We start from the raw sequence: 27,583 nt of genomic DNA on the forward strand, positions 1-27,583 counted from the left end.
CTCCCTGCTCAGTGGGGAACCTGCTTCTCCCTTTGCCCTTCTCTTTCTGCTTGTGACCTCTCTCTCTCTCTCTCTCTCTCGCATATAAATAAATTAATTAAAAAAAAAAGAGTCCCATACTCTATGCACTTAGCCAGCCATGTGCCCTCAACTTCAAAAAAAAGGGAGGGGGCAGGAAAAAATTAAATTGAATATGCATACAGAAAGGGAATCCACACCAACAAGGAATTCCAAAGACAATGAGGCAATATGAACCCTGCATGAGCTAAGGAAAAAGGAAGGGGCCTGAGGACACAAATGGAGAAAATTTGTTAGCAAGGAGGTAAAGGAGATGTTCAGAAAAACAAGGTTGTTCTATCATCCAGATGAGCTTTTGGCAAAGGGGGCGGGTGCTACTTTATACTTGTCTTCCCCTTGCAGGCTCTCCTTCCCAATGTAAATTTAGGCAGTCAGGGAGGAAGCAGAGCACTTCTCTTGCATATGTTGGGTTTTTATTACTTTTAACTCAAAATAATCTTCATGCCAAAGGAGCACATTTTGGGGCAGCCTGCCCTGTGACCCTACAGAATTGGGCTCCTGCCTGGAACTTCCCTGGAAGTTCTACATATTAAAAGTTGAGCTAGAAAATTGTTCCATCTCATGGAGCTAGTCTTTTTTTTTTTTTCTTTTAAGATTTTATTCATTTATTCATGAGACACACAGAGAGAGAGGTACAGACATAGGCAGAAGAAGAAGCAGGCTCCATTCAAGGAGCCCAATGTGGGACTTGATCTCAGGACTCCAGGATCACACCCTGAGCCAAAGGCAGATCCTCAACTGCTGAGCCACCCAGGCATCCCTCATGGAGCTAGTCTTACTCCTGACCATAGGTTAGTTCAGTTAAACTCATTTCAGGATACTAATGTGTTCTCAAAGTTAGGCCTATGCTTCAAGAAATAAGGGATTGGGGATCCCTGGCTGGCTCAGTGGTTTAGCGCCTGCCTTTGGCCCAGGGTGTGTTCCTGGAGTTCCAGGATCGAGTCCCACGTCAGGCTCCATACATGAAGCCTGCTTCTCTCTCTGCCTATGTCTGTACCTCTCCCTCTCTCTGTGTATCTCATGAATAAATAAATAAAATCTTTAAAAAAAAAAAAAAAGAAAGAAAGAAATCAGAATTACACAAGAGGCATTTCTATGGGGGAAAAAAGAAAAACAATGGTTAATGATTAGGTCATAATATAAATCAGTTTTTAAGTCCTGAGGATAACCAGTGGAGAAGAATTCTAGATGTCAAGCCCAAAGCATCATCAGATACAGTGAGAGTAGGCATGACAGTCAACAGATTTTCCTGGTTTGTAGTTCAAATACCTCAAGATCTTTGAAGATCCCACACAGCAATAGGCATGAGACTATCTACACATGAGCTGTTGTGGTTTCTCTGAAGTTTATATCAAGTCGTTCATATTCAGTTTGCAGGAATTCAGGAAAAAAGGGCAGTTTTAGGTCTTAAATGAATACAACATACAGGCGGGAGGAAAATAAGACGTGTTCATTTGGAGAGTGATAGGCACTAGAAGAAATCAGGATCTGTTCTAATTTATAATAAACAGTATTAGAATCTAATAATTACTCAGGTATGTTATCAAGACATTTTTATCTTTTATAATCATCCTCATTTTTAACAAAGATAGGCAAATTAATGTGTTTGCAAAGTAAATCTAGTTTTTAACACCTTGCCTTAATTATTTACATAAGCAAAGCAAAAATAGTGATTGGCCATAAAGGTTCCTTTATTTTTTTTTAAGATTTTATTTACTGGGGCACCTGGGTAGCTCAGTTGTTGAGCATGAGATCTAGCCCCACATAGGGCTCTGTGCCGGGCTTGGAATCTGCTTGAGATTCTCTCTCTCCCCCTGCTTCTGCCTCTCCACCCCTCGCCTGCACTCTCCAACTCTCTCTCTCTCTCTCTCTCTCTCTCTCTAAAATAAATAAATAAATAAATTTAAGCAAGATTTTATTTATTTATTTATTTATTTATTTATTTATTTATTTAAGAGAGTGTGTGAGCAACCGAGCAGGGGGAGGGGTAGGCAGAGAGAGGGAATCTTAAGCAGAATCCACACTAAGCATAGACCCCAACAAGTGGCTAGATCTCACAAGGTTCAGATCATGAGCTGAGCCAAAATTAAGTCGGTCATTTAACCAACTGAGTCACCCAGGTACCCCTATATTGAACTTTTAATAGCCCAACCAAAACTTGCACCAAATACCTGCCAGACTTTCCCTATAGTACCTATGGATTTGGGTGAATTCCTCTCTTCTCCATGTCCCTGGTATATCCTGAGTTTCCTGCACCTGCCAGGAAGTGACCTTCTTTACTTACCTGATTAAGCTGCTAGAAACTGTATGCAAGGTATCAGGCCAACATCTCCATGGGGTTTATTGGTTCCATAAAGTCAACCTTAGTTCCTTAAATCTATCTGGTCATATCTGAGTCTGTACAGGTCTCAAATGGAACATTCAAGTCAAAGCCTTGATAATATAAGCAATGTTTCCAATGGTATCCTGTTACATGAAGAACGGATTCTTATTGAAATTCTGTAAATAAATACATTGCCATTAGAATATAAGAATACTATATATATATGTATATAATATATACATGAATATTCACTGAGTCTTTTAATTCTAGAGGGTTCAAGTAGAAAGAAAGGATAAATACTGCAATTCTGCTTATAATGCTATAATTTACCAAATTGCTGTAGGTCAGTTAGCTTAAGAGAAAATATTTACTTAGATCTAGAAAAAGACATGTTAAAAAGCCAGCAATGTTTTAAACAAAAAGTCGGGGATCCCTGGGTGGCTCAGCAGTTTGGCGCCTGCCTTTGGCCCAGGGCACGATCCTGGAGTCCCGGGATCCAGTCCTGTGTCAGGCTCCCTGCATGGAGCCTGCTTCTCCCTCTGCCTGTGTCTCTGCCTCTCTCTCTCTCTCTCTCTCTCTCTCTCTGTCTATCATGAATAAAAAAATAAAAATTAAAAAAAATCATAAAAATTACTATTCTCCTTTTGAGTTTATTCAGTCCCATGTTATTAATTGTTGTTTTGCTTGAATCCAGTTTTTCCATTAGTTTTGGAAATTCTTACCTACTTCAGTTTTATGATCATAAGGTTATCAGAAACCTGCACTCAAGAGGTTTTTTTCAGGGCACCTGGGTGGCTCAGTGGTTGAGCGTCTGCCTTTGCCTCAGGGCATGATCCCGGGGTCCTGGGATGGAGTCCTGCTTTGGGCTCCCTGCAGGGAACCTGCTTCTCCCTCTGCCTATGTCTCTGCCTCTCTCTGTGTGTCTCTCATGAATAAATAAATGAAATCTTTTTTTTTTAAGTTTTTTCCTATGCATCTCACTGAATAAGAAACACATTTGTAAGAGTATCAGTATAAATCCTAACGCAAAGGATAAGACTTAAAAATGGCCATGGTTAAAGATTTTATTAGAATTCATTATAATGCAATCAGCAAGGAAATTTTGCTATTTCTGTGACATACAACACTCAAGATAATAACAAATAAGGATATCAGGTTTCTAGGAATTTTATACATTTTTTTAAAACTCTTGCTTTAAAAGTCCCTACAAAAATATAATCTTAACAAAGTTTAGTATCACTTATTTGACAATGCTTCCTGTTTAACATACCAAATAAGTCTAATGTTTCATAAAATTCCTTAAGATTTCCAGGAGTCCCCTGGAACATCTCAGACTATAGTCAAAAGATTTTATTTTATAGAAAAGGAAAGAAAACTTCCAAATTCATTTTATGAGGCCAGCATTACCCTCACACCAAAACCAAATAAAGGCATCACCAAAAAAGAGAACTACGTGTCAATAAACCTGATGAACATAGATGCAAAAATTTTCAATAAAATACTAGCGACAGTACATTAAAAAGATCATTTACTACAATCAAGTGGGATTTGTTGCTGGGATGTAAAGGTGGTTCAATATTCACAAATCAACGAACATGATACATCACATTAATAAAAGAAAGGATAAGAACCATATGATCATTTCAATAGATGCAGAAAAATCATTTGACAAAGTACAACATCCATTCATGATAAAAACCTTCAACAAAGTAGGTGTAGAGGGAATATGCCTCAACATCATCAAGGCCATATATGAAAAATCCACAGCTAACATTCTAAATGGGGAAAAACTGAGAGCTTTACCTTTACAGTCAAGAATAAGACATGGATGTCCACTTTCACTACTGCTCCCTATAGTACTGGAAGTCCTAGCCACAGCAATCAGACAACAAAAAGAAGTAAAAGGCATCCAAATTGGCATAGAAGAAGTGAAATTTTCACTACTTGCAGATGACGTGATACTATATATAGAAAATTCAAAAGACTACCAAAAAACTGCTAGAACTGATGAACAAGTTATTAAAGTTGTGGGATCAAAAATCAACATGCAGAAATCTGTTGCATTTCTATACACCAATAATGAAGCAGCAGAAAGAGAAACTAAGGAATCAATCCCATTTACAACCGCACCAAAAACGGTAAAATACCTAAGAATAAACACCTAACCAAAGAGGTAAAAGACTTGTACTATGAAAACGATAAAACACTGATGAAAGAAATTGAAGAGGACACAAATGGAAAGATATTCCATGCTCATGGATTTGAAGTACAAATGTTGTTAAAATGTCTATGCTACCCAAAACAATCTATACATTTAATGCAATCTCTATCAAAATATCACCAGCATTTTTCACAGATCCAGAACAAACAATTCTAAAATTTGTATGTAAGCACAAAAGACCTTGATTGGACAAGGCAACTTTGAAAGAAAAACAAAGCAGGAAACGTCACAATTCCAGACTCTAAGTTATATTACAGTGCTGTAGCAAGCAAAACAGCATAATACTGGCACAAAAATAGTCACATAGATCAATATAGAACAGAACAGAAAACCCAGAAATGAACCCACAATTACATGATCAATTAATCTTTGACAAAGCAAGAAAGAATATCCAATGGCAAAAAGACAGTCTTTACAAACAAATTGTATTGGGAAAACTGGACAGCAACATGCAGAAGAATGAAACTGGACCACTTTCTTACACTATATGCAAAAATAAATTCAAAATCGATGAAAAACCTAAACGTGAGACCTGAAACCATAAAAATCCTAGGAGAGAACACAGGCAGTAACTTCTTTGACACCAACCCATAGCAACTTCTTTCTAGGAATGTCTTTTGCAGCGAAGGAAACAAAATCAAGAATAAACTATTGGGACTACATCAAAATTAAAAGTTTTTGCACAGAGGAGGAAACAATCCACAAAACTAAAATGCAACCTGTGGAATGGGGGAAGATATTTGCAAATGACAAATCTGATAAAGGGTTCTTATCCAAAATACATAAAGAACTTATCAAACTCAGAGGTGCCTAATTGGCTCAATTGGTAGGGCACGTGACTCTTGATCTTGATGTCGTGAGTTCAAGCCCCACATTGGGCGTAGAGCTTACAAAAACAAACTCATAAAACTCAATACCCCCAAAAAAACTGATCTAGTTAAAAAATGGGCAGCAGGCATGATTTGACATTTTCTAAAGAAAACATGCAGATGGTCAACAGATACGTGAAAATATGCTCAACATCACTCATTGTCAGGGAAAAATACAAATCAAAACTACAATGAGATATCATCCCACACCTATCAAAATGGCTAAAATCAGCAACACAAGAAACAACACATGTTGACAAGAATGTGAATAAACGAGGACCCTGCACTGTTGATGGGAATGCAAATTGGTGCAGCCACCCTGGAAAACAGTATGGAGCTTCCTCAGAAAGTACCCTGGGGCATCTAGCTGGCTCAGTTGGAAGAGCATGCAGCTTTTGATCTCAGGGTCATGAGTTTGAGCCCCATGTTGGGGGTAGAGTTTACTTAAAAAAATTTGTTAAATTAAATGTAGGAAAAGAATACAAAAATAATAATTCCAAAGGATACATACACCCCCATGTTTATACCAGCATTATCCATAATAGCTAAATTATGGAAACAGCCCAAATGTCCATTGATTGATGAATGGATAAAGAAGATGAGGTGTATATATATATTATACCACACACCATATATTATATATACACCATAATATACACATACACCATAATATATATAATATATACAACATAATATATATACAATAGAATATGCAATAAAATATTAACCATAAACAAGAATGAAATCTTGCCTTTGCAATGGCATGAATGGAGCTAGAGAGTATTATGCAAAACTGAAATAAGTCAGTCAGAGAAAGACAAATACCATATGATTTCACCTATATGTGTAATTTAACAAAACAAATAAGCAAAGGGGGAAAAAGAAAGATTGGGAAAGAGAGGCAAACCAAAAAACAGACTCTTAATTATAGAGAACAGCACTGTTGGTTTACCAGAAAGGATGTAGGTGCAGTGGAGGGGAAGAAATAGATGAGGATTAAGGGGTGTATTTATTGTGGATGACCACAGGGTGATGTATGGAAGTGCTGAATCATTATATTGTACACTTGAAACTAATATTATACTATATCTTAACTAACTGGAATTTAAATATAAACTTTAAAGAAAATTTTATTTTAGAATTTGATTTCGGGAAGTATGCCCCCCCAAAATCAAAATTTTTGACTAATTAAAATCACAGATCATTATAAAACATTTAATTACCCATTTAACAAAAGTGACAATAAAAGATACCAAAGACAAATACATAAAGTTACATAGCTATGAGCAAAATCTAGTTGGTTTTTTTGTTGTTATTTTGTTTTGTTTTTCAACTAAATCAAAGACTTGATAAACATAGGAAATTATTTTGGCAAAACAGATCCTTTGCTTTCTAGGCAGATAACTTTTAAAGATAAAAACATTTACAATTTATTATTAAGAGTAGATCAATAGTTTTAGAAAACTTTTTTCTTTTAAATAAGAGAAAACAAAAATTTTAATTTTTGCACCAGTGTATTTTTTATTTAAAACTCACTTACTTATGTAAATTTATTCTAATCTTAACCAGTACTGACCAAACACAAAATTCCCTTCTAAAGACTCCTTCTCTATAAATCTTCTACAACTTTCCTGTTTACATTCAGAATTTGTCCTAAGTTTTTCGTCTTTAATTAGTCTTATTTTAGAACAAAATTACTTTCTTTTCTCTCAACAAAAGTATATCCCCATTCCACATATTTTCCAAAAAAGAACACATATCTTACTTTGCTTAAATACAAAGTTGTTTACCTTATTTCTAGTAGTCTTTTTTTTTAAGATTTTATTTATTTATTCATGAGAGACCCAGAGAGAGAGAGAGGCAGAGACACAGGCAGAGAGAGAAGCAGGCTCCATGCAGGGAGCCTGATGCAGGACTCGATCCCGGGACTCCAGGAGATCCCAGGCTGAAGGTGGTGCTAAAGGGCTGAGCCACCTGGGCTGCCCTCTAGAAGTCTTATTGCATTTACTGGAATTCTTCATACTTACAAACCTTCATTTCTAGTGTAAACTAAACAGTGAGCAATTGAAAGATGGTTTGTTATACCAATATTTTTGGCTAGAAAATTTATGAAAATTTTTATAATTTCTAAACATGTATTTTTCACAGTACAGTTTTTAAATAAAGCACAAACCAAGTTTACTAATAAATTGTATTCATTTTAGTTTCTCTACAGTAAGACAGAAGTAGACAAACTAGTATTTAATATTTCATTATCTTATCTTACTTGGAAATGATCTAGATACTCAAACTTGGCTCATCATGTAATTTAGCAAAACTCCAAAATGTTTTGTAAGTTTACCCATAAATATAAACATTTTAATCTTATTTACATCTATTTAATATACTTGTTCTTAACAATTATGTTTAGATTACCTACAAAACTTCATGAGACATTTGACAAAGTCAACTATTATTCTAATTTTTTTGGACAAATTTGCAACAAAGACAAGTACCCATCTGATCTTCATTAAGCACAGGTAAAATAAGTTTTAACATTTAATGTATAACTCCAAAGAAAATTTTCTTTTAATTAAACCAACAACCTTAAATTAGCTTTAGTACTATCCCAGATTTACGTGAACTTGATAAAACATTTGAGCTAGTTTCTGACTTTTGGAATGCCCACTTCTTACAAGTGCTTGCCTTCAACCAACTAAATAGAGCTCTTATACAAGTGAATTTCAGCAATATCATCCGGAGGTAGAAAAAAATAAAACACATATAGACACATACACAGACAAGATGTAAACAATCTTTTAGCCTTTGTTCTTACTAATATTTGTGGGAAAGACATTAAAAGCCCAATTTCCAAATTCCTCCCCCTCTCTCCCTCTCTCTCTCTCTCTTTTTAAATGAAAACTGTTTCCTGGGGATCCCTGGGTGGCTCAGCAATTTAGCACCTGCCTTCAGCCCAGGGTGTGATCCTGGAGTCCTGGGATCGAGTCCCACGTCGTGCTCCCTGCATGGAGCCTGCTTCTCCCTCTGCTGTGTCTCTGCTCTCTCTCTCTCTCTCTCTCTCTCTCTCCCCCCCCCCCGTCTCTCATGAATAAATAAATAAAATCTTTAAAAAAAAAAAGAAAAGAAAATTGTTTCCCTAAAGTTCCTAGTTGTTTCTACCTCAAAGAATTGCTCTGAGGTCCTAGAAAAGATGAGGGCAGAAAATTTACATCACCAAGGCAGAGAGAAAGCACCTATATTTTGTCTGAGGTGAAGAGTTGGAACATATGGGTCTAAGAGGTGCTAGAGTCTGGGCACAAAAGCCATTCATTCCAGCAGTTTGTATTTCTTTTAACCCCTTTTATTTCTTCAGTCTCAGGCAACTGTAGACTGTATTTACATTATAAAGACAGAAGATTTATATTTCATGGTACAGAAAGAGTGCAAAATAGTGTTTTGGGGTTTTGTTTTTTTTTTCAGAGTTTCAGGGAAATTGTGATTTAAATTCACCTTCCTCTCTCCTGAGTACAGGATAATTTTGTTCCAATCTTGATCTTTAAAATATCCACAAACATTTCAGAGGAATAGGCAAGGTTGGGGATTGGCAGATAGATGAGGCTTGACTTCTTTCTGGAGTTCCATTTCTGGTTTTATGGAGATTTGTAAGATAATGAGTTGTTTTTAATTCCCCCCAAACAACTATATTACAGCCTAAATGTTATGCAATTGGCCTGACTTTTTAGCTAAATTTGCTTTGTTATATTAGGAAGATTTTTAACTAAAATTGGAATAAAAAGATTTTTGTCTGTGTAAAGGATTTCAATAAAAGCCCTCTAATTCTGTTAGTCCCTGAACATTGTTGGTTTTTTCTTTTCACAGATCATTTGTAGGAGGGACTAGGAGAAATTTTGGTCCCTTTTCCCTCTGAAGGGAAGGTAGCAAATAAGCCATTAGCCTTTTACATTTCTCTCTGAATTTTGTAGGATCTTTTAAAAGTAGAAGCTTATACTTTAAAAGATTTTGCCACTAAGGGTGCCTGGGTGGCTCAGTTGGTTAAGTGCTGGCCTCTTGGTTTTAGCTCAGATCATGATCTTAGGGTCCTCGGAATCAAGTCCTAGAGTCCTGCATCAGGCTCCTGGTTCAGTGCAGTCTGTTTGTCCCTCTCCCTCACCCTCTGCTCCTCCCTTCACTCATGCTGTCTTTCTCAAATACATACATACATACATATATACATACATAAAATCTTTAAAAGACTTTGCCACCATCCAAGAGGTACAAATTCTTTTGCAATGCGGTGGGGGGTTCTAATACACACATGCAAAGAACACTGCATAGGAATGCCTGAAGTTGGCAGAGCCCAATTCTCAATTCCTGGACTGTAGGAGCAAAACGAACCTTATTGCCAGTCTCATGTGCTTTTGTTAAATGTATTTCCTGGCTTTCAGCATCTATGTGAGCAACATGTACACTTTGAACCTAGAGATTAGAGCTGAATGTTCCCTGTAAGTCTTATAGGGCTGATGAGGTCCTATATAGGTAAATGAGGCCAAATTTTAAGGGAAATTTACATTGGATATGGACATTTGTTTCTGAGCCTTGAGCCTAGTTTCTGTGATCTTATCTTATCAAGGGAGTCCCTAAGGCTAGCCATTATACTACTAAGAAAATTGAGAGCTCTCTATAAAGAATATTTTCTTTAAAGTATGGCCAATTGAAAGGATTCATCATCTGGCCATTGACAAGTAGAATCTAACAGCAAATCAAACCAATAAGCCTTAATGGCTTAGCCAAAAATGCAAGATGCATCCAAGGGCAGAGGTGATACAGCCCGTGATCCAGAATTTTGCTCCCAAAATTAGTCTAAGAAAGTGAGGACCTTCATTGTACAGGTGGAAAGAATGGTGTGGTAGAAATGATACGTCCAGTCTGCCACAAAATTGTGAAATGCCTCCAGTCATAGGCCTGTTACTATGACACGTGTAGACAATACTGGAATGGGACTTTCCAGCACTAACAAGCAGCAAAGGCTTAGACAACAAAAGTTCCTATGAGCTGGAACCTCTCATGAGAACTGGCACAGCCAGACAGAAGAGAGAGAGAGTCGGAGTCAGTTCCCTCATCTGCTTGGCCACCAAAATGCACCCTGCTAAGTGCACTCTCCAATAGTGGAAACCAAAGAGAATATTCTCATGGTCACAAAGCCAAGCTCTTAGAACAGAGGAGATGAAGGGAAAATATATGCACATCAACAGTCTTGGCCAAGCCTTAGGTCCCTTGGAACCACACCAATACCTAAGAGGGTTGTTCCAGGGGGTTGGAGACGGTATGATGTTTTACAACATACCTCAATCCACTGAAGTTTTCTCTTTTTTAAATTATATTTAAGGTTTTTTCTAAGTTTTAAAAAAAATTTTAAAAATTTAAGTACAATCTACCCTCCAACATGGGGCTCAAGTTCATGACTCCAAGATCATGAGTTGATCTCGTGACCAACTGTAAATGAGCCGGCCAGGTGCCCACACAGAACTTTTCTTGAGGTTGGCAGATGACCTAGGGTCAGTATAACCTTTCCTATGACTTATCCTATCAGGGGAGTCTTCTTAAGGTGGCGAGCACTCTAACAGCTTTTAAGTACTTGACCTGTGCCCACCAGTTTTGTGGCTTAGGCTTCCAGGATGGCCCTTAGCAACACACTTCACCTCGTGTACACATCACATGACACATACAAAGACCATGGGAGGCAACAGATTAGTAACAAGAGAATACTCTATCAAATTTAACCAAAGCATTACTAGGACCAAGGAACTAGTTCCACACATATTTTTCTCCTACTAACCTAAATTTTGAAATAGAGAAAAAGACTCTCACCATTCTTGCTCCTTTGGACTCTGCAGACAGAGTCCAGGAGGCTGACATGGTAAGAAATCTTACCTTCTGCTAGCTGCTTGTCAGATGTCCTAAGCACCTCTCAGATGTAGCAGAGTCCAGGGCAAGAAGTGGCCAGCAAGTTAAAGTGATCCTGCTGACTGCCAGCTGTTGGGGAGGAAGACCTTCCTCTGTGCTATGGTCCTTCTAGCAGGCCTTAGAATCAAATTGGCATGAGACAGATTAACAGAAGAAAATCAGGGGTGCCTGCCTGGCTTAGGAGAACACATGACTCTCGATCTTGGGCTTGTGAAGTCAAGCCCCACATTGGGCATATTGCTTACTTAATTTAAACACACACACACAAACACACACATACACACACAGGAGAAAATCAAATTTAATAGTCGTGCATACAGGGAATCCACACAAACATGAAATTACTTTACCAGTTCACACAACTTTAGACTCAGGATTAATTTAAATCTCAGATATGGCTAAATCCAGGGGTACCATGATAACAACATGTCTCTCCACTCTGCTTTCCCATGTTCTGACTTTATTCTCAGGCAGATTCTCTGCTCCTAGAGAAGACAGTCTCTCACAGCTCCAGACTAATGTGAGAATTAAAGCCAACTGTCTCCAAAAAGAACTTTCCTTCTCCATAATTCTAACAAAATTTCCAGGAAAGACTTTGGCCTGGCTGGAGCATGTGACTATTCATGCGCTAAAACACAGGGTTCCTATAAGGAGGATGTGTGGAGCAAGATAGCTGATAAACCGCTTACCCATTACCTAAGAAAGGAGAGAATACAGTCATTTCTATATTATCCCCCAACAAACTTTTTTATCTTCCTTGTAGAACCCAGAGGGGAACAGGGAAAAACAAAATTCCCTCCATCCTCAGCTGCCAGTAGAATTCCCAAGATAAGATCAACTTCCCCAGATGACTTACATAAAAAACACTCCACACTTCTGGGCCCCTGAGAAAAACAACCAGACTAGCTATTATTCTGGGCTACAGGTGGAGATTAAAGATGGACATCCAGCCTGACAGAGGCAGACACTGGGAAGGCTTGAAACCATAGACTCCAGAGTCAGACCATCTGGGTTCCAATCCAGGTGTTCCCACTTACCAGCTTTGACACCTTGAGCAAGTCACCCTGCCTGGGAAGAAGTCCTCCCGTTGGCAAATGGTAATAACAATAATGATAGCGCCTAAATCAAAGTGCTGTGCAAGGGCCGTGTGGTCGTTCATTCAAGTGGCCACACAGGCTGAGGGCTGGGTGAGGTGTACCCACACATCAGAGTTGGGAGCTACAGCCAAAATGGAAAGACAATGAATGTCGCAGAAGCAAACATCCAACATCCACTTACCAATTCTGTGAAATAGTCTTTATCTGATAGCTCGCCCTCCTCCAGATCCCACTCAGTCTGGACAGGAGAGGCAGGAAGGATAAGATTTCTCTGTCTACTTCAAACACTGAGGTTGATACAATTTGTATTTAATTCTTCCTGCTGGGGCCAATCGGCTTATGTCATGTATTGAGAGAAAATCTATCTTCCTCTTCAAAAACATAACTTAGTGCACCATTAGGTCAAAATTTCAGCTAAAGATTGGTTTCCTGCAAAATGTCAAGTCAAGTGTCTTACTATTTATGACAGGACAGCTGTTGCCTCTTTTTCCAAGAAGGAATTAAAGGATCTTATTACCTTAAATGAAAATGACTAAAGCATGATTATTTTTCCTTTTAATCTTTTTTCCCCCAGTGGAAATTTACATAAGACGGAGCTGTAATCCATTCCTTTCATGCCGGCAGTGTGTCAGAAAATCTCTACTCTTGTAGTCCCCATGGCAGCAACCCTTAACCTGAGTCAAGGCTGCATTTGCCTCATGGAGTGGATTTGACTTTTAGCTGGTGAATGCAATCAATGTAGACAAGTGCATTGGATGACTCAAACTCGAGATTATTTCTGGTTTTGAATTCCATGTGTGTTTTGGCCCTCTTTTTTGGCTAAATTCACCCGGTGAATTCAAGTCTGTTTGTTACTTGATGTTGTGGTGAAACAGCCTGAGAACCCTCCGGGCATTTGGAATGCTGGCTTTCACGCCATCCTGGTGATGGTGCATTTTCCAGTTTTCTAAGAAGAGATGATGCTCCAGACTCACTTCCTGGATCAGTGAGGACATGCCCTTCGAATTGTTCTCTCAGTGGTGGACGGCTCTTTGTCAGCTCATCTTTTTTGTGATGTTCTGAAAAACACTGACCTGTAGCCACTGAATAGAGTTAACCCCTGGGGGGGGTGAGCTATTTTAAAGCTGACTGAGCACATCCAAATGGGAATTAGACCCATGATCTGCCCTGATGAGTGGTAACCAATGGAGAGACCATGCCCAGCGCTCTCAAGTACAGGTCAGGCTTTTCTAAATGGCAATTTAAAACCTCCATTTGTTTTCTGCTGTGAAAGACCCCATTTAAAGGATGAACAAACAAGCTACAGACTAGGAGAAAATATTTGCAAGTCATATATCTGACAAACGCCTTGTATGAAGACTATATAAAGGCCTCTCAAAACTCAACAAACAGTACAAAAACAAATAAAGAATCCAATTAAAGGGTACCTGGCTGGCTCAGTGGGTAGAGTTTGTGACTCTTGATCTCAGAGTTGTGAGTTCAAGCCCCATGTTGAGTATAGAGATTACTTTTTTAAAAATCTTTTTTTAAAAAAAGAATCCAATTAGAAAATGGCCCAAAGACATGAACAAATATCTCAAAAAAGAGGAGACACAGATGGTAAGGAAGCTCAAGAAAAGTTAGTGAACATCAGTAGTCATTAAGAAAATGCAAATTAAAACCACAATGATGTATCCCTACACACCTATTCAAATAGCTCAGTAAAAAATAAGGATAATATCAAGAGTACCTGGGTGGCACAGTCAGTTAATCATCTGACTCTTGGTTTCAGCTCAGGTCATGATCTCAGGGCTGTGAGACTGAGCCCTACATCAGGCTCCATGCTTAGTGCAGAGTCTGCTTAAGATTCTCTCTCCCTCTTCCTCTGCCCTTCCCCACCTCAAATAAATAAAAATAAATCTTAAGAAAAATAGGGATAATATCAAATGCTCACGTGAACACAGAGAAACTAGGTCTCTCAGACATTGCTAGCGGCAATGTAAAATGGTACAACCACTATGGGAAACAGTTTGGCAGTTTCATATAAAACTAAACATGCACTTACCATAGAACCCAGCAACCACAGTCCTTGGGCATTTATCCCAGAACAACGGAAACTTATATTCACAAATGACATGTACACAAATGTTCACAGCAGCCTTATTTATAATAGCAAAATACTGAAAACAACTGCAATGTCCTTTAATAGGTGAGTGGTGGAACAAACTCGTATATCCATGATGAAACACTCACCACCAACGAAAATGAACCATTGGCACACGCAACAACCTGAATGGTCCTTGGGGGCATGATGTTAATGAAAAAAAGTCAGCCTGTAAAGGTCACATGCCTTTTGAAGTATGATTCTACTTCTGTAACATGATAAAAAATGACAAAACCATAGAAATAGAGAATAGCTTCATGGTTGCCAGGGATGGGAGAAGATAGGGAAGTGGGAATGCAAGAGGCAGTGTGAAGGAGTTCTTCCCTGGAACAGTTGTGCATCTTGATTGTGATGGTAGTTATAGGAATCTACACATGAATACAATTACATAGACGCAAACACACTCACTTCAAAAATGATAAGAACAAAATGAGATCTGTAGTTTAGTTAATAGTAACATACCAATGTCAGTTTCCTGGTTTTGATATTGTACTACAGCTTGATACCACCACTGGGGAAGCTGGGTGAAGAGTATATGTGACTCTGCTATTTTTGCAACTTCCCATGAATCTATAATTATTTCAAAATTAAAAGTTACAAAAAACCCTTTATTCAGCATTCCCCTTTATTTATTTGCTAAATCATTTATTCATGGTATTAATTCTAATGGTAACCATCGAGTCAAAAAAAACCCACAAAACCCAAAAAACCAAACCCTCAAATACACAGCAGATCTCCTCGCTTATTCTCAAAGCATTGCTGAGAGCTGTCTTCGGCCTGCCCATGATCCATCTGGACACTTGTCTTACACTCCATCTCTGACAGAATTGAGGGTGGATGTGATTGTCCTTTGTGGGCAGGGCTGCATCTAGAGCATCCTCCAGGCTCTGAAGACTCACTCTTGGTCTGTCATCCATGAATTTATCCAAATTCTCAAAGGACTTTATCTTTTCAAACATTGCTACTTCTAAAGTCATGGAATTCCGAGTGTTTATCCCCATTGTTTGAAAACACACTCAGGATTTGTGATTCTTTTAGCCTTTTGAAACTTCATGGGTGCCCCTCTTATCTGAGTCTTGAAATTTGGTGAACAAGTTCATTTACAGACATATTTTCTATGTCTTTCGTGAATTCATAGCATTTGCTTATTTCTTCAAAGCTTTGGTCTTTCCATCCTTGAATTCATAGACTTTGAGCTCTTGCTCAAATGTAGGTTCCTCTTAATAATTTAGTTTACCTCTTCTGATGCATCCTCTGCATGTCCTTCCTTGAATGGTGGAATGAAAACACACATATTCCTGCAAGTGCTGAACTATCTAGATGCTGTACAAGATACGTGAAACTGAACTTTGAGTATCCAGAACCAATGAAAGGCTCTTTGACATGCTAGTTTTAGAGGTATAAATTTTTCCTCTAGACTTTTTTCTTGCCTTCTACTTTTTTACCAATTGAAATACACATAAAAGGAACACTAAGGGCAGCCTGTATCAAAGGAACTGAGAAGCTGTGCCTAAGAACCTCAGGCACTGGGGAGAAATGTTTCCTACTTGCCCATCGCAGGCAGAGAGAGTGAAAGAGGAAAGATGAAGGTAGCAGACATTTACATAATGACATCAACATATTTAGCTGCCAGCTGTAAGCCCTCTTCATCTCTTCTTTCACCTGCTCCTCAAAGTATGAGTCCCAGAGCGATCCCTGGGTTTGGTGGCCCAAGGACAACTCAGAAAGTAACCACAGTTTTCCTTTTGTTTCTAATGCTCCCCAGAATAACGAGCAGGATTTTCTTATCCTGATAAGAAACACACAGTGCAAATATTTTTAGGAAATAATCTACAGTTAATATTATATCCGTTTTCTGATTGGCAGCTGATAGCCATCCTTTTATGGTTTGATTTGTTTACCTCTGTCCACTTTTAAAGTGTTTTTATACATTTGCCTATCACACACTTTCTCTCCTCTGCTTACTCAGTTGTTCACTCCTTTCATGTTATTTCTCATTTGCTTACTACTGACAAGTCCCTGAGTTATGCCCCAGGGCACACCACAAATAGAACTATGACTAGTCCCTGCACTCAGAAAGAAACCGACATTTCCTAAGTGGGACACATGACCCAGCCCAAGCCAATTAACACATCCCATACTCCTGGCTACAGTGATTGGTTCACAGCTGGCAGGTGTCCAAAGACATCCAATCAGACCCCTCAAGGGCTTTCCTGTGAAAGCCCCATGACAAGAGGAAGCTTTTCTCTTTCTCTCTGTATTCCTAGCATGTGGAAGAGCCTGTGACATACAGTGAGCCCTCAATAAATTTTTTTTAAAGATTTAGTTGAGCGAGAGAATGTCTGAGGTGGAGGAGGGGCAGAGAGACAGGAGGAGCAGAGGGAGATGGAGAGAGAGATTCCCCAAGGTGACTCCCTGCTGAGCAGTGAGCCTGATGGGGGGATAGATCCCAGGACCCTGAGATCATGGCCCAAGCTCAAACCAAGAACTGGACACTAAGCCAGCTGAACCCCCCCAGGCACCCTTCAATAAATATTTTTGAATTATTTAATTCTATTATTTTCTTTTCCATTATACAAGAAATCTGAGAGGACAAGGCTAGTGCTGCCATCTTGCCACCACAGGGAACCTGAGACTCAGCCAACAGAGCACAAGCCACACAGAAAGGCAAGACACATGATTATATCTGAGCCCTGAATCTTGCCATGCCTGAAATCAGAGTTGCCCTTGCTCTTCTCTGAGCCAAGAAGTTTCTGTTTTGCTTATTCCATGTCTGGTTGGGTTTATGTCACTGTTTACTGACCAAGTCCTAAATGAAAAAATTAAAAGAAAGATTATGCCCCAGCCTTAAACTGGAACATTTCAGCCTCTTGGAAAGGGAAATATGGAGCACAGGCACAGGGATTTGAGTTTGATGGAGTTGCTTTTCATGATAATATGCTGATGCCAGTGCGGGAGGAGTGATGGCAGCAGGCATAGAGAGAACACTGGCAATGGTGATGGTGCTTATAATAATGGTGGTGAACCTGGTGATGTTGGTGATGTTGCTAATGATGGTAATGGTGGTAGGGCTGGGATGCTACAGTGGTGGCCATGAGCACATTAAAAGTGACTCTCTCCCTGTCTCTTCCAACACTCACCACCACCATAAACTGACCTTACCACTGCTTCCAGAATAAGAAATCTTAGAACTGAAAGAAACCTCAAAAAATATCCAGTCCGGCCTCCTGCTTGAAGGCAGGCCAAGCTATTGTCTTCACTTCACAGAGGAAACCACTAATGCACAACATCTTTGAATGATCTTCCCAAAGCCATCCTGGTGAGCCAGGTACACGGCTTTCACCAGCAGAAATCTACCCACTTATTCCTCAGTTTTCATTCCCAATCACCTGCAGCGTAGACCCCACAGCAGTGGTTGTTATTCCTGGGCATACATTAAAATGGAGTTTCCCATATCAAAGTCTCAGCCCCATTCCTGATTGCCTGAATCAGCCTCTGGGGATGGAGTCTGTTATAAACTGAACTGTGTCCCCCCAGGATTCCTATGTTGAAGTCCTAACCCTCAGTATCTCAGAATGTGATTATATTCAGAGATGAATCTTTAAAGAGGTAAAGTTTAAAATGAGGTCTTTAGGATGGACCCTAATCCAATCTGATTGGTATCCTTATAAGAAGAGGAAATTTGGACATAGCTACAGAGGGAAGAGCATATGAAGACACAAGGAAAGATGATTAACTACAAGCCAAGAAGAGGTCTCAGATGGAATCAATCCTGTTGACAATTTGATCTTGAAACTTCTAGCCTCCAAAACCATGAGAAAATAAATTTTTGTTTACATAGTCTGTGGTACTTGGTCATGGCAACCCTAGCAAATTGATATAGGGTCGGTGCATTTCTTAATTCTCCCCAGTTTACTCTAATGTTTACTCAGTGTCAAGAATAATTGCCTTATAATGTAAACTTATGTTCCCCAGCCCTCATCAAGACACTGGCCCACACTTTACCAGTCTAACCATAGCTCCAACTCCCCTATAAAAGCCGCCCACCTGTCAGAACCTTCAGCACACCATCTCTTAAGAAGGCCATGCTAGTTCTTGGCACCTCTCACTTGCTCCTTTAGTTATTCCCCAACCCCAAAGTCTTCACTTCTCTCTTCCCCCAAACCATATGCAATTCAAACTTTTATCAAGCATTTGCTAGACAAGGTATTACGATGCTTAACCAAGTAAGATATTTTTAAAGAAAAGACTTTCAGGGACCTTTGCTCCTAAACAAGGTGGGGAGGAGTAGAGGTGAGAGTTCAGCTTCATACTACACCTCTCAAGATACACCCACTGGGAACTTACTTTAACCACTTATTTAAAAGCTTGACTCTAAGTTCTCAGAAAGCTAGAGTGGGAATTTCTCTTTTTTAAGATTTTATTATTTATTTATTTATTTATTTATTTATTTATTTATTTATTTATTTATTTGAGAGAGAGAGAGAAAGAATGTGAACAGAGGTAGGAGGGGAGGCGAAAGACAAGCAGACTCCATGCTCAGCATAGAACCCAATCCCATGACCCTGAAGTCATAACCTACGCTGTAACCAAGAATCAGACCAGATGTTTAACCAATGGAGCCACCCAGGCACCCCTAAAGATTTTATTTTTAACTAATCTCTATACCCAGTGTGGGGCTTGAACTTACAACCTCGATATCAAGAGTTGTATGCTCTACCAACTGAGCCAGCCAGTTGCCTCTAAGTAGGAACTTCCACCATTGGCCAGGAAGGGAGAAAGTCCTGTGTTCAGGGAATGCACCATGAAAGAATTGGTAAATTCACCTTGACAGTCTTTGGGCTATGTTCTCAGTTCCCATGCACAATTTGCTTTGTCCCAGACTACCTTGCTACTCTACCAACTGATGCTAGTGAGAAGGTAAGCCCTGCACTTGGAAAAACCCTGCTCAAATCCCAGCTCCTTCACTTCCTAGCTATCTAGAAGAGTGTCCTAACCTTGAGAATATCCAGAAGGGACTACTGGGTGTTCTTTTGGTGCAGTGTTGGACTTGACTTTGTACTGACCAGGCAATTTTCATCTCTGCAGGGGCAGAGGTTAACTTGTAAATTTAGGTTCAGTAAAGATGCAAATCATTTAACTCTGGTGGAAGAATTAGCTCCAAGGGTTATGGTTTATGGCTCTGTTGGACATTAACCAGCTTTCTATCTAATCCAGTAATCTTTCTGTATTAATTTCCTCCTGCTGCTATAACAATGTACCACATCTTCGGGCTTAAAACAACATAAATTCATCTTAGTTCTAGAAACCAGAAGTCCAAAATCAGTTTTACTGGGCTAAAATCAAGTGTCAGCAGGGTTGGTTTCTCCTGGGGGCTCTAAAAGAAGATGTGTAGCCCTGCCTTTTCCAGCCTCTAGGGTCACCTACATTCTGTAGCTTGTGGCCTCTTCCTCCTCCATCTGCAAAGCACATCACTCTAGCCTCTGCTCTTCCGTCTCTCACTCTGATATTCCTGCCCCCCCCCATATAAGGACACTTATGAATATATTGGGCTACCTAGATAATCTGGGATAATCTACCCATCTCAAAATTCACAACCTAATTACACCTGCAAAGTGCTTTTTACCTTTAAGGTAATGTACTCATAAATTCCAGCATCGGAACATAGACGTCTTCGGAGGATGGAGGAGCATTTTCCAGGCTACCATACCATCCTTATATTTCTTTGTTAAATCACCTGCATATACCCAAATTCTCTAATGCTCTTTGGGTAAGCTTTAACATCTTACTGGTTCTTGCACTAATTAATGACTCAAATAAAATCTTTGATATGATACAATTTGTACTTTAATTTAATTCGATTAATTTAATATGTACCTGAAGATTATAATGTGTATTTTTAAAAATTACATTTAGCATAGCTCTGTGACCCCAGACAAGTCACTTAACCTCTCCAAGTTTTATACCTCTGTAAGAAGGATGAAATAAATAATACTATTACTTAACTTTGGGGGTTGCTGTGATAGGGAATAAATGAGACAATGTATGTAAAGCAATTGGTTTAGGGCCTCGTGCATCCTAAGACTTCAATGAATGTTAGATGCTGACGTTGATAAGAACAAGTGCTCTGGCTCTCTGTATCTCCACCTCCCTAATACCCAAATGCTGTGCTCAGCACTCCCTGTTTCCTCTGCAGCTCTCTAGCTTTAGGACCAGTCACCAAACAACAGCTACTTTTATTCAGTTTGCAAAAAAGCACCCTCTCTAGGTGAAAAAGGCAATGCAACTCCAGCCAGAACACCTGACTTGGCAAAGGGGTGTTGGCTGGTTTTCAGTCTCTGCCTGCCTTTCCCCTTTCCCCTCTATGGGACACACAAACTGTACCCACAGTGTAGGGAGTCTCTACGATTTTAAAACTAATTGATTCTGGTGATTATCATAAGAAACACTCCATATTGTTCTCTAGACAGAAACAGAGTGATGTAATAATCATCTGAGCGGAAAGGCAGGACTTGTCTTTGTATTGATTTCCTGCCAAAACATGGCACATTGCATCAGACAATTGCTAGGAAACTTATTAGCCTCAATAATGTTATTCTTGCACACACACACACACACACACACACACACACCCCAAAACTAAACTGAACTAAATCTGCCCAGACAATGGACAGTCATCATTCAACAGACTACCAACATTTCGTCCCCGGGCGTATATAACCCTGGATGAAACTGCACAAACTTAGTAAACTACAGTTACAAACACATTGAACATAGAACTGCTTAAACTCAGTGTCATGTTTACACAGTTAATATGTAAATGCACTATGTAAATATGTATACTCACTCTATTCCTTAAGAAAAAAAAAAAAAGACCAATGCTTAAGATGACCAAAGCAGCCTTGCCACTCAATGTGCGGTCTGGATCACCAACATCTATAGGACCTGGTTGCTGGTTAGAAATGCAGAGTCTCGGGCCCCACAGACCTGCTGAATCAGAAACTGCATTTTAACAAGAGCCCCCAGGCAATTCAAATGCACATCAAAGTTTGAGAAGCTCTGTGCTAAGAACTTCTGAGTGAAAGCGGTGGGTGGTAATATCTTTCTGAATAGCTCTCTCTCTTTGTAAGGAAAAATCACACCGTTGCTACAAACCAGCAGGGATGTCAGGGAAGGGAAGTCACTGAATCATTCTTTCTACAAACATTCATTAGGGCCTGTTGTGTGCCAGGTACTATTCTAGGTGCTGAGATACAGCAATGAAAAAAAAAGAAAAAGAAAAATCCCTGCCCTGGAGGGTCAAATGAATAGTCCATACGTGTCAAGAGGTGATAAATACTACAGAGTAAAATTAAAATGGGATGGGGAGGGTGACATTTTTGCACTTTTTAAAAAATTTTAAATCTTTGTTTTCACATTTTTCTTTCTTGTTGCTTCCAAAAGGAAAGGAGAGCATAGTTCTGCGATTTTTGCACTTTTAAACAGCATGGTCAGATGATATTTGTGCAAAGAGCCAAAGGAAACAAAGAGACAAGCTTTGCAAATATTTACTGGAATAGCATGGCAGGTAAAGGGAACAGTACATGCAAGCCCCGGGGAGGAGAAATAACAGCATGTGTGTATGTGGATAAAAGTGATCCACTGATGAGTGCCGGAGAGGAAGAATTGCTGATGAAATTCTCGAAGGTGGAGGATGAGATGGAGCACACCAGGGAGTCCAGCCTGATAAAGGAGCATGGAGAGTCTGACCAGTAATGCCGGAAAAGGTCGAACATATGTGTCCAACGTGAGTAACCTGGTAAATAAAGTAACAGAGCTCCCAGAGGTTTCCTCCAGTGTCTGTGATTTTTCCCTGAAATAGGAATCAAGTTAATGGGTTGAGAGAGAGAAGAAATAAATGCTACAAGTATAAGCAGGAGGATAAGGTCTGAAATGGCACGATAGAAGACAGAGTGAACAGACCAGGGAAGTGCAGGTTTGTTGAGCAACACTAATTCTTCCTGGTGACACATCGACATCTTCTTGACACTATCCTTCAGGTCTGGAGATGAGGAGAGCGTTGGGGGTTGGCAGGGAAGGAAGGGGTGGCCTTCCCCAGAAGACAGGGAGCTCCTTCTTGATTCATTGAACCTGCAACTGGAAATGCCTAGCCTAGCATTGGAATTTCCCTGGAGAAGGGGGCTGCTAGAAGCAGGAGCCAAGCTTCAGGGCCCCATCCTGGAACCTTCCCTGAGTTGAGATTCTAGACACTGTCACTTACTACTCTGTAGTAAGAGACATTCCCCACATGAGAATTGGTCCTCCCCACAAGTGGGAATGTCTTCTCACTTCTCTGAGTCGTACCCCTTTGTCTTCAGGCTTTCCTAGTGCTATTACCTCTGCTGAGACGTTTCCTCTTCCTTTTCCAAGCCAAGGAAATGGTCCTGGTCTGCTGCTCGAAGATATATACTTTAAATATCCCAATAACTGGCTGTGTTCACCATTCATTCATTTATCCCATCATTCATTCATGAAATACTAGTAAGGAGCATTAGGAGAACAAATGGGATAAACCCAAGTTGAAATACAAGTTCTGCCGCTTACCAGTTGGGTGAAATAGACAAAAACAGCTGTACCAGAAAGTTTCTGACTACTCCAAGGCTGTTTTCTCTTCTGCAAAACAGAACCATTAACAATCTTCCTCATAGGGCTGTGTAAGAAGTGAACTAATCAAGTTAACCCACAAAGATACTTAATGCAGTGCCTGGCACATAGTAAAAACTCAGTAAATACTAGGCATTATCAGTCACAAAGACATTTTGCTAGGCACTGTGTTAAGTGCTGGGAATACAGAGATAAAGTGGGTCACTTGTGTTTCACACATCTCACGTTGTAATGAGGGAAACAGCATCTAAACCGATACACTACATTGTGATGCGGTTAGGTAAGAGCTATGCCAAAGAAATGCATACAGTTACTACTGACGTGTAATGAAGCAAAAGATTTCATTGCACCTTGGGAAGAAGAGAAGTCTTCCTGGGGTGATATTTGGAACAGTCATCCAATGACTAGATGTTTGCCAGATGGAGAAGGGGAAGGGCATCCCAAGTTGAAGGAACAACATGGCACCTTGAAAGGGCAGTGTGCCCATGAAGCTGTGAGAAGCCACAGTCATTGGAATGGAGGGGACATGGAAAAGAAGAACAGGAGGTGAAGCTTAAGAGGCAAAGGTTCTCATGTGGGGAGGACCAAGTTTGCCACACTAGCCCTTCTAATGTGATCTTACAAGCAAAGGGCAACTGTGCTGAGATTTTCAGGCAAAAGAACAAGATCAGGATCTTGGCATTAGAATGGAATGTAGATAAGAGGAGGAGCAAGACTGAGGAGAGACCATCTAGGAAGCTGTTGTAATAATGTAAGTGAGACATGGTAAGAACCTGAACAGGGCATTGGCAGAGGACATAGGAAAGAAGCTAAGGATGGGAGAGACCATTCTGAAATAAAATCCATAGGACTCAGGAATGTGCTGGGCTGATATGCGGTAAGAAGATGAGGGAGTCATTCACCATCAGCCTATTAAATTCACACGGCTATGGGTGTCTGAAGCAGAGCCTCAAAATGTTTTAGCCAGTGACGGCCCCAAGTTTAGGGCAGCTCAACAGTTACTTTGGAGCATAGCTTCTTTGACTTTGATGAACACTTGAGCATTTCCTCGTAATCATGTAATAGTAAAGCAAATAGCACTCACTGCCCTCAGAAAAGACCATACAGCCATGTGTCTATAATGCAAATGTAATGTTGCTATAATATTAACTATTATACAATGTGTGTCCTGCAGATGTGAAACAGAGAATATAAGACTTAGCAGAGAGAAAGATCTACTTCATGGAGGTGCTTGTCCATGAGTACATTTTCAAAGGCTAGAGATGGGCACTTCAAGAGGGAGGAAACACCTGAGCTGAGCAGGTGAGCAGAAAGGCACTTCTCAGGTGTGTTCTGAGAGCCCCTCATTCTGTGAGATTCTCTAGAACAAAAAGACTCATGGTCAAAAAAAAAAAAAATCTGGACATGCAACCCCTGATCATAGCACCTCTCCTTGGACATTCACAACCCTCTCAACATTTTAAAGATCCTGAGAAACCCCACAGTTAAAAATAATTTCTCTAGGGGCCCCTGGGTGGTCAGTTTGTTAAGCATCTGACTCTTGGTTTTCAGCTCAGGTCATGATCTTGTTCTCCAGGGATCGAGCCCCACGTCAGGCTCTGGGCTCAGCACCGAGTCTACTTGAGATACTCATTGCCCTCTCACTCTGCTCCTTCCCCTACTTTAAAAAAAAAAAAAATCTTTTAAAAAAATACTTTGTCTAGTGGGAAAAAAAGCAAGTCAGTGGTTACCTGGGGCGAGTTGTGGGGATAGGAAGTGGCCCAAGGGAACATTCTGGAGTAATGGAAATGTTCTATATCTTGACTGGGATGCTAGATTACATGGTTGTATGTATATGTCAAACTCATTGATCTGTACACATAAAATGCATACACTTTGATACATATTTTGTGTGTAAATTATACCTCATTTAACTTGATTAAAAACTATAATCTATTAGTTTTGTTTGTTTTATATTGGAGAACTTTTTAATTATTTTCATTAATATTCCCTTGAAAGGCCTATTTTACCACCATCTGGAGAAACACCAGTGTGTGAGTTTCCTATGGCTGCTGTTACAAATTACCACAAACTTGGTGTTTAAAACAACACAAATTTATTACCTTATAGTTCTAAAGGTCATAAGTCTGAAATGGGTCTCACTGGGCTAAAGTCACTGTGTTCCCAGGGATCTCTTGGTTCTGGAGGCTCTGAGGAGGGGAGGATCTGTTTCCTTGACTTTTCCAGCTTCCAGAGGCTGCCCAAATTCCCTGCCTCAGGGCATCTCTTCTTTCATCTTCAAAGTCAGCAACCACATCACTCCAACCTCTAACTTCCCCAGCTCTCCTTCCCTGACTTCTATTTCCCTCTCTCACTCACAAGGACCCTTGGGATTACCCTGGGCCCTCCTACATCATCCAGGATTATGTCTTCATCTCAAACTACTTAATTGGATCACATCTGCAAAGTCCCTCTTGCAGGTTCCAGGCATTAGGACATCTTGGAGAGGGGCCGTTATTCTTCTTAACACAACCAGTTTTTAATGTAAAATCAGAGGAGTGAATAGTAAGCCTAGAAATGAAGGTTGAGGCCAGATCAGGCTAAAGGATTTGGTAAGCAACAGGCATAATTTCTTTTCTTTTTTTCCAGGCAGAATTTCTTTACCATTAAACTGGCACATTTATGTGTTTTAAAATATGAATGCTATCATAGAGTAAAAAAATTTTTCCTCAGATCCCCAGCCATGCAGTCTCCCTCTCTGGTACCAACACAAGTTCCTTACCACTTTCTTATATATTATTCCAGAAACGATCCGTACCTACATAATTCTTTTACACAAATGGTAGCACAGTATAAAATTGTTGGGCAGCCGGGGTGGCTCAGTGGTTTAGTGCCGCCTTTGGCCCAGGGTCTGATCCTAGAGACCTGAGATAGAGTCCCACGTTGGGCTCCCTCCATGGAGCCTGCTTCTCCCTCTGCCTGTGTCTCTGCCTCTCTCTCTCTCTCTCTCTCTCTCATGAATAAATAAATAAAATCTTTAAAAAAAATAAAAATTGTTCCAGTAACTTTCTAATTACCCCTTGACAATATAAGTTAGGTATCATACCAGAGCAGAACAAAGTGAGCTTCTTTTTTTCTAAAGTTTTTTTCTAAAGTTAATTTGCTTTTTTTTTTTTTAGTAATCTCACACTCACAGCTTTGAGATCAAGAGTCACATGCTCCACTGACTGAGCCATCCAGGTGACCCCAAAGAGAGCTTCTTTATTCACTTCAAATGGATAGATAGCATTTAATTGTATGGACCAGTGATTCTCAGCATGGTTGTTCATTAGAATGGCCTGGGAAGATTTTAAAAGATCCCCAGGAGTTCCAGTTATCTGTTCTCTACAATAAACCACCTCAAAAGCTAAGAATCATAAAACAATGACCAGTTTGTTATGTTCACAATTCGGAGGGCCAAGTATTCAGGCAGGGTGTAGTAGGGATGGCTTGTCTATGCTCCACAGCGACTGGGGGTGGAGGGCACACTCTGGTGGGGTGGTTTGAATGGATGGGAGATAGCAGGAATGGTTTGATTGGAGCCACGGATCTGGGGCTTTGATTCTGACATCAGCTGGAAGCCTTGGTTACTATCTACATCATATTTCTAGAAGCTGAAGTATATAAAAATGCTTCCTTACTCACATGCTTAGGGCCTGGGCTGGGGCTGAATAGAGCCCTCCCCCTTTTTCTCTCTCTCTCTCTTTTCCCCCAACCCACCCTGCTTCATGCAGCTAACTTGGGCCTCCTCACAGTATAGTGGTCTGAGGATAATCAGACTTCTTACCTAGCAGTTGGCTCATCCCAGAACTTAAGTTCCGAGAGGCCAATGCAGAAGCTACAAAGCTTCTTATAACCTAGCCTTGGAGGTCTCAGACTATCTATTTGATCCCCTTCTATTACTTAAGCAAGTCCCCAAACAAGAAAAAGGGCATTAGACTCTATTTCTCAATAGGAGAAATAGCAGAGAAATTGAGATCATTCTAATATACCACACCCAGGTGACCTGAATGTGCAACCAGGCTTAAAAACCACAGTTACAAATGTACCAGATCTTATTAACCAAGCCTTTATTGATGAATGTGCAAGTTGCTTCAGGTCTGCTGCTACTACCAGTGATCCAGCACTCGGTATGTACGGCAGCCATCATTTCACACATGGGCAAATATGCCTGAGATAAATTGCTGGAAGTGAAATTGGTGTGGATTAAGGATACCCGGCTGGCTCGGTCAGTAGAGTGTGTGACTA

General features: G+C 39.9%; 1 long non-coding RNA gene across 2 annotated transcripts in view; it reads right to left on the bottom strand.

Moving 5' to 3' along the window:
* The window catches only part of LOC140603392 (uncharacterized), a 49,690-nt gene that overhangs the window by 15,128 nt on the left and 6,979 nt on the right, over positions 1-27,583 (bottom strand). Inside the window, exon 1 of one of the 2 annotated variants that reach the window (XR_012006371.1) lies at positions 2,363-2,568. The exons of the other annotated variant lie outside the window; for it this stretch is intronic. This is a non-coding gene — a long non-coding RNA (uncharacterized lncRNA). Of the gene's footprint in view, positions 1-2,362; positions 2,569-27,583 lie in introns of those variants that run through there. 2 annotated transcript variants of the gene reach the window in all.

The sequence above is a fragment of the Canis lupus genome, chromosome 14, assembly GCF_048164855.1.
Source record: "Canis lupus baileyi chromosome 14, mCanLup2.hap1, whole genome shotgun sequence".
Taxonomy (NCBI): domain Eukaryota; kingdom Metazoa; phylum Chordata; class Mammalia; order Carnivora; family Canidae; genus Canis; species Canis lupus.